Source organism: Pelodiscus sinensis, chromosome 6 (genome assembly GCF_049634645.1).
Source record: "Pelodiscus sinensis isolate JC-2024 chromosome 6, ASM4963464v1, whole genome shotgun sequence".
NCBI classification, from domain to species: Eukaryota; Metazoa; Chordata; order Testudines; family Trionychidae; genus Pelodiscus; species Pelodiscus sinensis.
The window spans coordinates 44,158,933-44,173,267 of NC_134716.1; the positions used below are offsets into that span (position 1 = coordinate 44,158,933).

Sequence of the window (14,335 nt, forward strand, 5' to 3'; positions counted from 1 at the left end):
GGTAATAAATAAGCACACAAGGAAGAGTCTTGTAGTGCGAAAGCAGAAGCAGCTACACCTTTATTATAACTCAGCATAGTAATGATTTTCAAGACAATTTTCTGCTGAAAATCATGCAGTCACAATACATGTTGGGGGCCCTTTTCTTTGTGGGATCCATTATCTCCGTAGAAAATCTGGTCCAAGTCACTACAAGAGCTAGTCAAAATTTTTTTGATATTTCTGAATTTCAGGGTGTCCATTTTCCATGGAATGGAAATTCCAGGTTTTGACCAGCTGTAGTCACTACTTTACTATAAATGGTATAATTTATATTCCATTAGCTCTGATGTAAATGACTACACAGGATGCAAGATTAAGGAGAATAAGGCTTAGCTTTGCTAGAGAAATAACTATTTGCACTTGTGCAGTTTTCTATCAAGTGGCAATCAATATAGTGAATTGAAATGATGAATAGATTATGCACAAGAGGTAATCCAAAAATTGCCAAAGTGGCTACAAAAATATTCTTATACATCATTAATCCATTTTCCACTCCATTTCATCTAGCCTGTTGTTGTTTTTTTTAAGGAAATGCAACAAGTATTTAGGTTTTCTCAGACTGACCAGTGATACATTGAGCAGCATGAATATTGTGGTAAATTACATTGTTGCCTCTGATGACTTTTAATTTCTTTACTGTCCTGCCCAGACATTCCTGACTCTAATTCATATCACCTCACTAACCTTCTTCCTATCTAACCCACTCCAATGCCAAAATATTTTATTCCCTTGACTTAAAAATGAAGATCTGGGAAAATCACTGTATGTTGACCAAAAATACTCATTCATTTTTCCTGATATTTTTTGGCTACTTCTAACCTGCTGACCACAGTAATGCTTGTCTCACTTCACAGGTAGCTCATCAAGGCAGGCAGGACAGCATGTATCTACATTAAGTCAGGCAACTATGATTGATCTCTGTAAGTGGAAATGTGAAAACCGCTCAGGCCCCCAGCTATCTGACTATATTAAAGTGATTAAATAAGTGATCTTCTTGCCTAGATGTATGTTGTTGTCACTTCAAAATGAAAAGCTAAGTCCTACTGAATCAAAATAATGTATAGAGTAGGACTGATGATACTTGGTTCTCGTCTTTTTCAAAGCCTTGTCTTTAGCAATTGTACTATAGACTTGCACCTTCACTGTGATAATCATTGAAATTCCACAGGGTTTTACTATTAACTACAGTAGCATTTGTAGCAAGCTGGGCTCTTGAAATGGTGGATCTGATTCTGATCTCTTACCACTTTAGTGGTTGGAATGAGTTGTGGTTAACATGAGACCAGGATCAGGCCCAATGCTTCTGATCTTCCATCAGCAACTTTATGCAGCTGTTTTATCTATTGGCTGAAATGTTTCAATTGATAAAAGGGACGTCTGTCCTTCCTGTTCTCCACAGGGCTTTTGTAGCATTTTTATTCGGCCTTCTAGCCTCTGGGTCCATTCACGTCGGAGCCTGGGAACAAGGAACAAACACTCTTATCAGTAAGCACCAAGCCAAATTTTTCAAATGTATCTATCTTTTTAGTAATATCAAAGCTTTTTCCTCCTCTCTTGCATCACAAAGACACTTGCTTTAGATTTATTTACCACAAGCATCTCTTTGGGTTTCTAAAGTAGGAACATAGAATATGGTGACGGCACTAATGGTATCATCCAACATTGGATGAATTCCTGGATTCCTAATGAGTCAAACAACTGCTGATGTACTCTCATTAGTAGTAAAGGTTCTTCCTTCTCTAGGTCGTGCTTAAGGTCACACACAAATACTCCTTCTGTTCTTTCTGTTAAAGTCACATGATATGCAAATGTAAAGCTGCAATGAGAAAACGTGATTTACCATGCTGCACTGGAGAAGAAATAAGAACTCTCGGAAAGGCATACAAGTCATTCTGTAATTGTGATGTTACTTTGTGTCCCTAACCTTTAAACAAAATCAAATCCTTTTCTTCATTGTCATCATTATATGTATATAACGAAGGGAACTGATGTCATGAGAGAGAGAAGCCACATAGCTTTAAGGTATAGTATAGGGAAGGGAATGTCACTAGGACCACTGCAAAGTTATCCGTTGCCATTGTAGTTTTCCAAATGGGTATCAAACACTTCCCAAAGATAATACTATGGGATCAAATGGCACATGATGAAGCTAAAGATAGCACTGGATATTTTTGGCAAATTACATTTGATGTATCAATAAGAACAGCAGCTGGCTATTTTATTTCAGAATTACCCAGTGGTAAAGGTTGTGGATGTTTTACACAGTTACTTGAGTTAATTTGGTTTCCAATTTTGACTGCAAATGATGGTTTAACCTTTTCAGTTTAATCTGTCCTACACTGACATTGGCATTCTCCAGTGAGCATATTCAGGTTTGCAGAAATCAGTGTAACTAGTTGAAAACATTTGTCATTTAAAGCACGGTATTTTCCCTGCTGTTGCTTGTTAACTAGTGTCCCAGGGAACACAGAGAGAACACTCATTTTCCCTTAAATCTGCTGGTGCTTCCAGGTATCAGTTATGCTTGGCAGCAACTGTACACATTTTGTAATGTCAATGTATGTAGCCTCCTGAAGCTGCCTTTGTGTGGATTAAGTTTGTGACCAGCTCAAGCACTGGTCAAAGTGATTTTGAATGGGATCTGCTCAGTTCTACTCTGATACAGCCAGAATTGCTCAGCAAATAAAATATCATCTTTGTGCACCTTATTCTTGATACAAAAATCACTTTTTAAAAAACCCCAATGAAGAAGAGAGAAACGGTGCCATTCGCTCAGACATAACATGACTTGGGGTAGCTCTGGGAGCTGTTTCATTCTGCATGGTTTCCTTTGTATGGAACTATCACCCTGTAGATCTTTAGGCACTTGAAGGATGTTGAATGTCTAACTGCTTATAAAAAGCTTCTCACTTTGCCAGCAACCTGATTATCTAACATTGGGAGAATGATCTAGTAGTTAAGAAAAGGACATTGGGAGCAAAGGTCCTGAGTTTCTATACTTCTAGTATTGCCACTTGCTTGATACATAGACTTAAATAAATGATGTGATCTCTGGGTGCCTCCGTTTCCACATCTGTTAAGTGGGGATAATTCTACCTCCCTGGGATGCTGTGAGGGTTCATAAATATTCAGTGCTATGAGATATGAGAGATGCTATAGAAGCAGCATTTCCTGTAAGCTGAACACTTGGGTGGGCCCCCCGGGGAGATTCAAATGCTGCCCAGCTCATTAGAAGAGTGCCCACAGCCTCCCACAGCCAGCAGTCTGTGTTTCTACTGGTGGTGCACACATATCTGCCAATGGGATGGGAAAAAGAGGGCAATTGGCCTGGGCCTGATGATTCTAAAGGGCCTAGGTCTCTTGGCTCCTGCCACTGCTACTGCAGCAGCAACAGTACCCAGAGCCCGGACCTTTAAATTGCCACCGGATTTCTGGGTGGCTTTTCCCAGGCAACTCTCAGGGGGTAGGTGGAGTGCAGTGCCCTGGCCCTGGCCCTGCCCCTGCCCCTTGTGCCAGAGGCCCTGCCCCTTCTGGAAACATGGAGTGGCCCTCCCCACCTTTCCCAGGGACCCACCATGGCTATCAGCTCCTCTGGGTGCACATCTGTATCTCCCTTGGTACGGTAGTGTCCAACATGCTAGCCACTAGCCAAATGTGGCCAGTTGGCTGTTTGAGTGTGGCTAGTTTGCAATTGCAGTAACCACTACAGTGGCTACTACTTCAGAACTGGTTGGACACCACAGCCTTGGTACACATAACAAAAATATTCCATACATGGATGGAGAAAGTTTGAGGGAACATTGTATAACATTTGAGGGAACATTGTTTAAATTATTTCTCTAGTTATTAATGGATGGTTTGTCTATCCCAGTGATTCTCAACCTGTGTTTTGGGACCACAAGGTCAGTCATGACCATATTTTAATAGGGTCGGCAGATTTTTGACTGCTTGGGGCTGAGACCAGAGATAAAGTCATAGCCTGAGCCCCACCCTTTGGGGTTGAAGTCCAAGGACCTCAACCCTGGGCCATAGGGCTCAGGTTATAGGTCTCCAGCATAGGGCTGTCGTGTTTTTGTTCCCCCCTCTCCCGTACCTGGGGAAGTGGGGCTCAGGCTTTGGTTCCCCCCTCCTGGGGTCATGTGGTAATTTTTGTTGTCAGAAGGAGATTGCAGGATAATGAACTTTGAGGACCCTGGGACTCTGTCCCTTTAATTTAACTATTTTCATTTACTCATTGTCACAGCTCCAGGTAGAAATCTCAATATTTCCTGGCTGTCACAATTTAATATATTAATATTATATTATTTATGTGGTCATGCTACAAAGCATGTGAAGAATGACCCACGTGGCTCAAGAGTGAGGGGCATCTGAATTTCCATTTCGGAGAGCCATGGAAATGTGGAAGGAAAAATGCCACAGAGCTGGCAGAAGACTTGTGTGCTGTGAATAAAGCAACTGAGTAATGGGGTGCCTTAGTAAGAATCATGTGGAAATATCACCATGCTGCTGTACAAAAGAAAAAATGCAACTCACTTCTTCAGGGCACTTTTGCTTAATCTAGAGTCTTCACCTTGTTGTTCCTGAGTGTGTTTTTCAATGATTTTTTCCCAAAAGTTTTTCAATCCTTTTGCATCATGGCCGAAGATCTCTGGGCGCCTGAAGCTGAAAGTTTTACTCATTGTCTGAAAAGTAAACTAGAGATCAGAAGCCCCTTTTTAATAAAACTTCAAAACTGATGCATACACCACATTACAAAGACTTTGGATGCTTTTTTATAAAATGCAATAAAACAGTAGTCTAATCAGAGAAGAATTGGTAACCGGAATTGGTTATTCTGTCTAGAAGTAAAATATCAGACAGTGAAATATGCTGAGGAGTAATTATTCCTATGACATACCTATATTTTTGGTACAGAATAATGAGTAGCTGTGTGAATAGTCTTCCAAGGGGCATTGTAGAAGCCCTACTGTTTGAGACACTTAAAATGGCACTGAACAATCTATTAAAAAATGTTCTGCATGAAACAATGCTGTCCTGATCACAGGCTAGGCTATAGAAAGTGGAAAGACCCATATATACATTCTTTGTCTTCTGTGGTTCTACAAGAGATCACAGGTGGTGGTGATCTTTAGGGAATGTGTTACTTTTAAATAATTTCTATTACTGTTCCAAATAAAATTAAGCACAAAATACACTGGAGATTTATACATTTAAAATTTGAAGCACGCAGTGCGTGAAGCCTTAGGGAGCTTATGTCCTTGTTCTTTCATTTATCAAAATGTCAGCTTAAATACAGTTCGAAACTGAGCTTGGTAAAATAGAGAGATGAGCTTATAGGAAAAGGGCAGAAGGCAGGGAGATTTCTCCTTGTTAAATGTATAATATTCAAACTCTGGTGGGTATGAAAATTCTGAACATGTCTGGGGTACCTACTGATATCACCAAATGCTTTTAGAGTTATCAGGCCTTAAAGATACTTTAAAAAGTTAAGCTCAGTCAGTTGCTTATTTCCAAAAGAAATGAACTGAAAAACTGCACCCTGCATTATATGGTCTCATTAGCACGTAACGCTTCTGCCTGCTGCTTCGAGCACGAAACAGAATCCCCCATATCATCCTTCTTTAATAACCTCTGGTTCTCTCACAGAATCAAGTGCATGAGATGAAAGGGAGAGAAAAATATGCTCCTGGGTTACTTATAGCACTTTGATCAAAGTGCACCTTGGTTGCTATCTGCTGCTGCAGTCCCTTGCTCACATCAACCATTTTACCTGAACTCTGCTGGCTGTAGTGGTTGTTGCCCAGGTTTCCACAATGGGGTTGATAATCCCCTACTGCCTCAGAGGCCCTTGTTGGTATGGTGCCATAATGGGTGGCTGCCTTAAGAGGACATCAACCTTTATAAAGCTCCTCCTTTGAAAATCTAATAAATTTTCTAATAAACTAGAGCAGGTGAGCCTGAGCAGTGTAGTTATTGGACAACCTCTGAAGCATGCCATGCTGCCACAAGTAGATCAACAAAGCAGGAAGGAACAATCAGATGTGGTATAAGTCAGTGAAAGGGGCAAGTATAAGTCCTTGCTATATAATATAGCATTTTAGTGCTACATTATATTTAAAAGGACTTCAAACCTATGATCTGAGGAGTGACATTTGCTACTGGCTGTATTTTCAGAGAAAAAAAAGAATTCCGTCATAATGAATAGTTTGGTCAAACTCTATGCTCTGTCCATATAAAGAGGCTGGCAAACTAGTACAACTAAAAACCAGCTTTTAGATGCATTTTTGAGACATCTAGATGCCCAAGGATGGTGTTGTCTCATTGCAGGAAGATGGGCAGTGAGCATGTACTATATATAACGTAATAGATGACTAGATGGAATATCAGACCAGTCTGGCTGCTGTGTGTGGTATTCTCTAGTCTAGTTTGGAGCAAGCAAATATTTTCCTTTAGGTCAAGAGGTAGATGTCTGCAGTTTCATCTCAGAAGGACCTCAGATCTTTCCCTGCTGTGAAACCTTGAATGAGTGTCCTTGATCTGACACAGAAGGATGAATAGGAAGCTGCTTCATTATAAACAACGAGGGGCAGATAATCTGTTAGCACCTTTTGTCTATATTTATAGTGTTTTATCAATAATAATAGATGTAATTTAAATAATAATTTTTCTCACTGAGGTACCATCACAATAGTATTACTGCTCTTCAGCTTGTGGCCTCATCTTACATAACAAATGTACATCAATACATCACTGAAACATGCGTTTCCCCGTCTGTTGTGCTATAGTAATATGTGTGTGTATGTAATGTGTGCCGCATCATGTAGAAGCTAGAAATATGTTCCCCAGTATCATGAGTGACTGATTGAATATGATTATATTATTCATCATTACTCCTTAGCAGTGTGGCTCATTACACTAAAAGACTCTTCCAGCAGTGGCAGCACCTACTTAACTCTTCAGATAATTAGGCTGTTTCCACAGATGTCAACTATGAGTTCCTGAAAAACTATCTGAGCTGCTCTGCCCTCCACAGGCAATTCTTCTTTGACTCGTGTTTGATTCTGCCATAACTTACTGGTGTTCATTTGAATTTTTAAAAAACCTTAGAAATGTTTCATGATGTATTAGTGAGGGATTTCTTTGTGCTCTATTCTCCTGCTCAACTTTTCCACAAACAGTTAACAATTTTGGAGGCTTTCCTTCTAGAGTGTCCAAATTTGAGGCACCATGTGTTGTCATGCTGGGTCCCCAACATAAATAGGTTGTCTCCTTCTGAAAACGTTAACCCATCATGATTCCGATGTGGGATTCTGAGCCTGTCTGAAACAAGTAGATAGTGAATTTGTGAGAAGCCAGTGCCAATATGAGTGGTTATCCCACATAGCATTGCTGGGGAGTCATTGATTTATAGATCCTATGTCAGGGGAGAGCAAGAGGCTGCAAGTGGGCTGTATCCGGCCCGCCAAACCACCAGATTTGGCTTGCAGCCGCCTCGCCAGAACTCTTAGGCAGAGAACAGCTCATGCTTCAAAAAGCCAGGTACTCTTCTCTCTGGATGGCTGGGGCGGGAGGAGGGAGATTTCTCATACTGTTCCCCGCCCCCACCAGCAAAATATCTCTGCTTCCATGGGTCAATTTTAGTTTCCTGCTAATAGGAGCTGAGAATTTTGGCTGGGAGCAGGGGCAGTGTGGGAAGCCTTCTCCCTCCATCCGTCCCCCTCATGCCTGGAGTGGAGCCATGTGCAGCAGTAAGCAGACAGTCTGCCTCAGGTTTCTGCAGGTAAGCACCTCCCAGCCAGCACCTGCCTCTGGCACTTGACCCTCTCTGACTACCTGTCTCAGGCCACCACCCAAACCCTCTGTACCCCTTTTCCCTCTTCTCCTAGGTCACAACTCCCTGCACACCCTCCTACACTCCTCCCACAGGCCAGAATCCTCTCCTTGGCACCCATACCCTCTCCCTGACCCTGAACCCCATTTTCCTGCCTCAGGTCACCACCCAAACCCTTTGCAGACCCTTTACCCAGGTCACAACTCCTTCCCAGAACTTGCACCCCCTCTTAGAACCCCTCCCAGAGGCCAAAATCCTCTCTTACACCCATACCTCCTACTGGACCATGCACCCCAAACCCCTCCCCCAGATCACAGCCCCCTCCTTCACACAAACTCTCTCAGCCCCCTCAGCCCCTCCTGCACCCCTGTCTCAAGGCCTCTCCAGTCCCTGTCTCAAGTTTCCTTCTGAAACCAATATCCATACCAGACTGCACATCCCCTCCACAGAAGTGCGGCCTTCAACCACTTGCCAAAATCTTGGGGTACCCGCCTTTAAAAATGATTGCCCCCTCCTGTCCCAGGTAGATATATGCAATGTGACATCACACGGTATTAACCATTAAGCATTTCTAATGCTGTTGTAACACTGACAGGTGAAACTGAACCTAAGGCTGTGGAGTAAACTCCTTCTTTCTCTTGGTAATTCCTGGTCTACTCTAGGGGATAAGTACGAATTAAAATACACAACTTCAGCTATGTTAATTGCATAGCTGAAGTATCTTAAATCAAATTTTGTCACCATCCATGCTGCAGGAAGTCAAAGGGAGCATGCTTTCTCTTTGGCTTCCCTTACTTTTGTAGAAGCAGGACTACCAGCATTGACAGGAGTGCTCCTCTCAGTTTGAATTAGTGTGTCTTCACTAGACTTGCTAATTCGAACCCTGGAAGATCGACTGCAGCTGCTTCAATCTTATCTGTAGTGTAGACATGGTCTAAGTGCTCTAGGGCTTGTCTAGACTACGCCGAAGTTCTGAAAGAGAATATGCAAATTCTGTGGGAATTTGCATACCTTCTTCTGATCTCACTTTTGACCCCCCTCTTTTTTCAAAAAGCCATGTATACCTCATTTTCTGAGGAAGAGCGGCTTTTTGAAAAAGGTGGGGTTGCTGGAAAAAAACCCTTCTCAACTACTTTTACTTTCGAAAGCAGATATGCAAATTCCCATAGAATTTGCATATCCTCTTTTGGCACTTCAGCGTAGTCTAGATGAGCCCTAGGTGCCACTAGATGGGAGAGTGCATCACACCCATTAGGTATGTGGATTACACTGTGCAATCTGAAAGCACCCTTTCTGTGGGATTGGTATCAGGACACCAATGTTCAGAAGAATTGGTTGGTGTCACATTCAGTTAGGAATGATCTTTCTGAAAACCCACATTCTTTAGTGTTCCATCATTAACCTTTTACCATTGGTTTCCTAGTTCCTAAATACATATCCTCTTAGGTAACTAGAATTCTATGAAATTGGCAATACAATTTCAAATTGCACTGTACAGAAAAAGTTTGATAATATGTATATTCTGCCTAATGACCTCTGGCTACCTCAGTGTCCAGATGGCACCAAGGTAATTAAATAATCTCTTAAGTCAAATTGCCTTTCTAGGGCCCAATTCTCCTCTCGCTGCTGTTAATGAACAGTAACTCAGTTGAAATCAGCTATAATTCAAATTCATTATGAGCCACAGGGCCAGTTCTACCATGAGGCGAACTGAGGCAGCTGCCTCAGATGCCAGACTATGGTGGAGGGGTGGGGTGGGGGGCCGCCACTAGGACCCAGAGTGTAGAAAATTGTGTCTGCTGCTGGTACATATGTATTCTCTCTGCTGTAGATGCACAGAGATGGTGGAGTGCTGTGCTGGAGGAAGGAGGGCACAAGAGATCTTTCAAAGTTTCGGCCCAAGCAAGGGGGCAAAGGGGTGTCATTTGAGCTCCCCGCCTCAGGTGCCAAAATGTTGTGGGCCGGCCCTGATGGGCCAAATCTACTTGTTTAGACATTGGGACTTTTGCCCGAGCAAGAAGAGAGCAAGGAATCCAGGAAACAACTTGTCTTCCTTTCCCCCAAATTCATTTTTGATGATCCCCTATGTCCACTGCACATTTCAAGGAGTAATGTTAAACAGAGAAATGTAAAAAAAAACCAAAAAAACAGGAATCATATTTTTGGCTGCTAAATGTTAATCTGACATGCTTTCCCCAGTAAAGAGACAACTGTAAAAAGCATTACTGCAATATAGCAACCTAAAAGAGCTGAAGATAATGTAACAGTAATACTACCATGGACCCAGAGAACTTTCACTGGGGGGCTTGGGATGGATGTGAGTGATAGGGTTGGACTGAAATTTCATAGGATGAGCTTTCTGAAATATATTCCCCTGCAGAAGATATGTGAGACCACTAGCCTGTGTTACCCTTGTGGCAGAAAGAGTCCATTATTTATATCTCCTTCTAAACATGAAATAGGTTGGCTTTAATAGTATCTTCCTAAGCTTGCTCTCTTTTGTTTTAAAAGATAAGAATAAATATTTATGTATGAGGTGTATAATACTAAATGCATCACTGAGGTTTAATAGTGGGTTATTTTTCATGTGGGTTAGGTAGGTAAAACACCATTTTAATCATTACACATAGTCCAAATTGTGTTTTTGCTGAAAAAGTTCACTTTCTACATTTGACTCTGCACCTCAACTGTTAGAAAGATGCTAAAAGACTGAGAGAGTTTTTACAGTTGCAGGTTATTTACAATAACTAATCTATTTATGTATTCCTTTCTTGATTATTTATAGTGAATATTCATGCAGAATAAGATTTCAGTACATTGGCAAGGATAACATCAATCACTGTAAAAGAATAACCTCTTAACTATTCAGTCAAATTATAAGTCACTGCATTGTGCAGTGCAGTGGAATGTATTGCTGTCCTGTCAGATGTACAAATCACACTTGAGAAATGCAAGCATGAAATCTGTGAAGATAGTGTCTCTGCATCCCTGTACCAGTCTTGTCTCTTGCAGTCTAGGAAAATCACTCTGTGGGAGATTGATAGGTTTTTCACTTGTGGAAGCTTTGTGGTTTCTGTTTGGAAACCGATTTGATTCCTGCTGGAAGTTGGTCTGCAGGTAGTTTTTGTACCACCACCACAACATTGGCGTAGAAACTGAGCAGGGCAACATCTTAGACAGTAGAGCTTATTAGATTTACCTGGTATTATGTGGGTCCTTCAGGGCAGGGGTGTGGGGGTGCAGAAGCCAGGGAAGGAGTTTGGGGATGCGAGGAGCCCAGGGCAGGAGGCTGAGAGTGTGAGGGGTGCGGGGTTTGGTCCCGTCCCCAGCACAAGTCAGGACTGAGCTGGGCTACCCCGTGGGACCTCCTACAGACAGGGGCTGCTTCGTGGCAGAGCCCCCATTCCACCCCACCCCCCTCCCACCGCTGCCTTTATCAGAGGGGTTAGGGGTAAAGAGGAGTTCAGGAAAGGGGGTGGGATGCAGAAGTCAAGGCAGGGGATTGGTAGGTATGGGGGGGGCTCAGGAAAGGGGGTAGGACTGAGGGCAGGGTTGAAAATGCTGGTGGTTGCTCCCACGTGCTTACTGCTCCTGTGTCATTGAAATCATGACTATAACTGTCCTTGCTATCACAGTCCTCCCTTTCCATTTGACGAAAAACAATCACATTCCGCACACATCCCATTGTCCTGACACAAGAAAACCTTGCTTTAAGTTATAAGAGGAAGCTGCATACCAAAATTGAACAGTTGATCTCAATCTCTCTCTCAATGATCTAGGCTAGAGTTAAATATCTGTTGCTTTTAGCTCACAGAGAAGCCTACGGGAATTTTGTAATCATATAAATTACGGTAGAAAAAACAATGTAGGTTTTGTGAGAAAAATGCAAATATTCCCTGGGTCATAATGTACTATAAAGTCATTGCAACACAAAGTGAATTTAGGTTAAATTAATTTAAAGTAATATTTTTGGTTCCATTCTATATCTCTCTGAAGTTCTCTCCCTACCATTTAGTAGGAGTTCTTGAGCAAATGGATACACAGACGAATGCTCAAACTCTGTCAAATATACAATAGATTCCTGTAAATTTGGTCTTGCAGGCAGAAGCTACTTCAGAAAGGTGTTAATTGTTATATAAATTCACTTCTGCAGGCCCTAGCACTACTATTTTGTGGGGTAAGTTTGGGTTACTGCAACTTTCCTCATTCCACTTTGTCACCGTGTGTGTGTTTTGGTCAAAACAGAGGAAAATATTTTATTAACATTTTATCAATTTTTCTCTGGGTTATTCATACAAATGTAATTTTTGAATGCTTCTTGTTAACTCCCCCAGAACTGAAACATGGATGATATCTGCTAATCCATGAAGCTTCACACAACACTTTGCTTTTATTAAGAAACACTTTAATGAATTCAATACAGCTGGTGCAGGGAGGAGTATAATTTGTGGAAAAAAAATTCTTCTAAATTTTCCATTTGTTTCCCATTGAAACACTGTGTTGATGAAGAGGGATAAAAACAATCATATACTCATTGAGCAAGAGAGGGAAGTGAGCAGAGGAGAATCCCATCCAAATGGAATAATTTTTTTTTAAATTAAGATCTTTGTTTCCAAAATGTGTGTTGAAAACAAAACAAAAATTTTGGTCAAACTGAAAATATTCCCACAATATTTTATTACTGTTTTAAAAGCATTTTCATTTTGAAAAGAGGCTTAGTTAGAAAATTTTCAACCAGCTTGACTGTCTAACCAATTTGATTGCACATTCAACATGAACATTTAGGATCTCTTATTTTGTTAGGAATGTCCTAAGCACCTACCACCTCACTGAAGATGATAGATGGCTATTATCTTCAATAGACTTTGTATAGGAGGGAGTCCTCAAGCCATATTATCCCCTTGATCTCTTTTATCTTTATCAAGCACTAATTAGTCTTCTAGGGTTAGTGACATCAAGTGATATTCGTTTGCCTAAATAGAGCTTTCTACAGCACTGTAGAGATGTTAAAACAGTATGCTGAATGTACTTTTTATAAACTTTTAAACATAAGTGGTCTACAATGTGTTTTAGATGGCTTGGATGCATCTTTAGATTAAAAGTGTCTTTTTACAAATCTATAAGGTTCCAGACTTTCTTTCATGAGTAATTACATAAATTCTCATATCAACACACAGATATATTATATGATAAAGCAAAATAAAAATAAATGAAATTCATACAAGTGAGAAACAGGAGAGTACATTCTATGATTTTATCAATTAAGTAGAGTCTAGTTATTTTCCAATAAAACATAAAATAATTTAAGAAATCAAACCTAGAAAAGGAAAAAAATAATATTAAAATTCTCGGTATCTAAAAAGGCAAAAGGTACTTGTTCATATATTTACTTGTGTAATCAATAAATAATCAAACTAGGAAGAAAAAATCATATTGTACTCAATAAAAAATAATGTAATTTATCACATCATCAAAGCTTACTTTTATAATACAGTAGCTGCTTCTTCTGCCAAAACATGAATTCTCTTGTAGGATTATTGAGTACTGTCAATTTTAACCTGTAGGTTCCTCTTTTGTATAAGACTCACTGTGGGCAGTGGGAGTAGCCACTCACCCGTCACTCATTTTTATTTGAGGCTGGTGACATGAGCTATTTTGAATCGGTTCAGTAGTGTGTGTGGAGGGAGGGGGCAGAACTCAGTCTCGTTTTATGAAGTCTGTGACATATGAACTGAAATGCCCAAACAGCTACTGAGCACCAACCCTGAATTTGAGCTGCACTATAATTTCTGGCAGGTGCCACTGATGTCATAACTTGGCTTAGGGAAACAGTAATCTGCACTTGTCAAAGAATAACTGGAACATGACTTCCATGTGACTTGCAAGTATTCAGTGATGTTCCCTCCAGTGAAACAGAGAGATCTGAGCAGTGCCCATTGTATAACACAGCTTGTTTCAGGATTGTGTTACTGAGTGACTGACAGAAATATTTTTTTCTCTTTTGAACTCCTGCTCTGTAGGAACATCTGGTAGGTTAGATGACAGGACTCCAGCTAAGCTGTTAATGCTGTGAATAGCACAGGAATCTGAACTCAAATGGAGGGCACTGGATTCACAGTCTATAAGAATGCATGACAGAATTTAGCACTTCCATTACAATGAAATGAGGGAGCAAAGAGTATTCCATACTTACACTTTGTGGGCCAGATTCTGCCATAATTACTAATGTTGAATACTATTTCACACCTCCACTAATTTCACTGAAATAAATGGAATTACTTATGGAGTAAGGTGCTACTCCCTCCATATGAGCTAGGGCAGGGGTGGGGAACCTAAGGCCTGAGGGCTGGATGCAGCCCCTGAGCTTGCCTGGATCTGGCCCCCGCTGCTTTGGACTCCACTCCAGCATTGGAGAGCCTGTGCTGGTGCTCCAGCCCCACCCTCACTGCCCCCACCCCCAAC

At 41.1% G+C, this 14,335-nt stretch overlaps 1 protein-coding gene and 1 long non-coding RNA gene across 2 annotated transcripts in view; one reads left to right on the forward strand and one right to left on the reverse strand.

Annotated features, from left to right (window-relative positions):
- Nucleotides 1-14,335, forward strand: part of LRRC2 (leucine rich repeat containing 2) — a 361,338-nt gene that overhangs the window by 89,071 nt on the left and 257,932 nt on the right. The gene's annotated exons all lie outside the window — the stretch shown is intronic.
- Nucleotides 1,361-13,372, reverse strand: LOC142829859 (uncharacterized). The gene is made up of 3 exons (XR_012904731.1): nucleotides 13,355-13,372; nucleotides 4,613-4,736; nucleotides 1,361-1,498 (listed from the first exon to the last, which is right to left on the reverse strand). It is a non-coding gene; the product is annotated as an uncharacterized LOC142829859 (long non-coding RNA).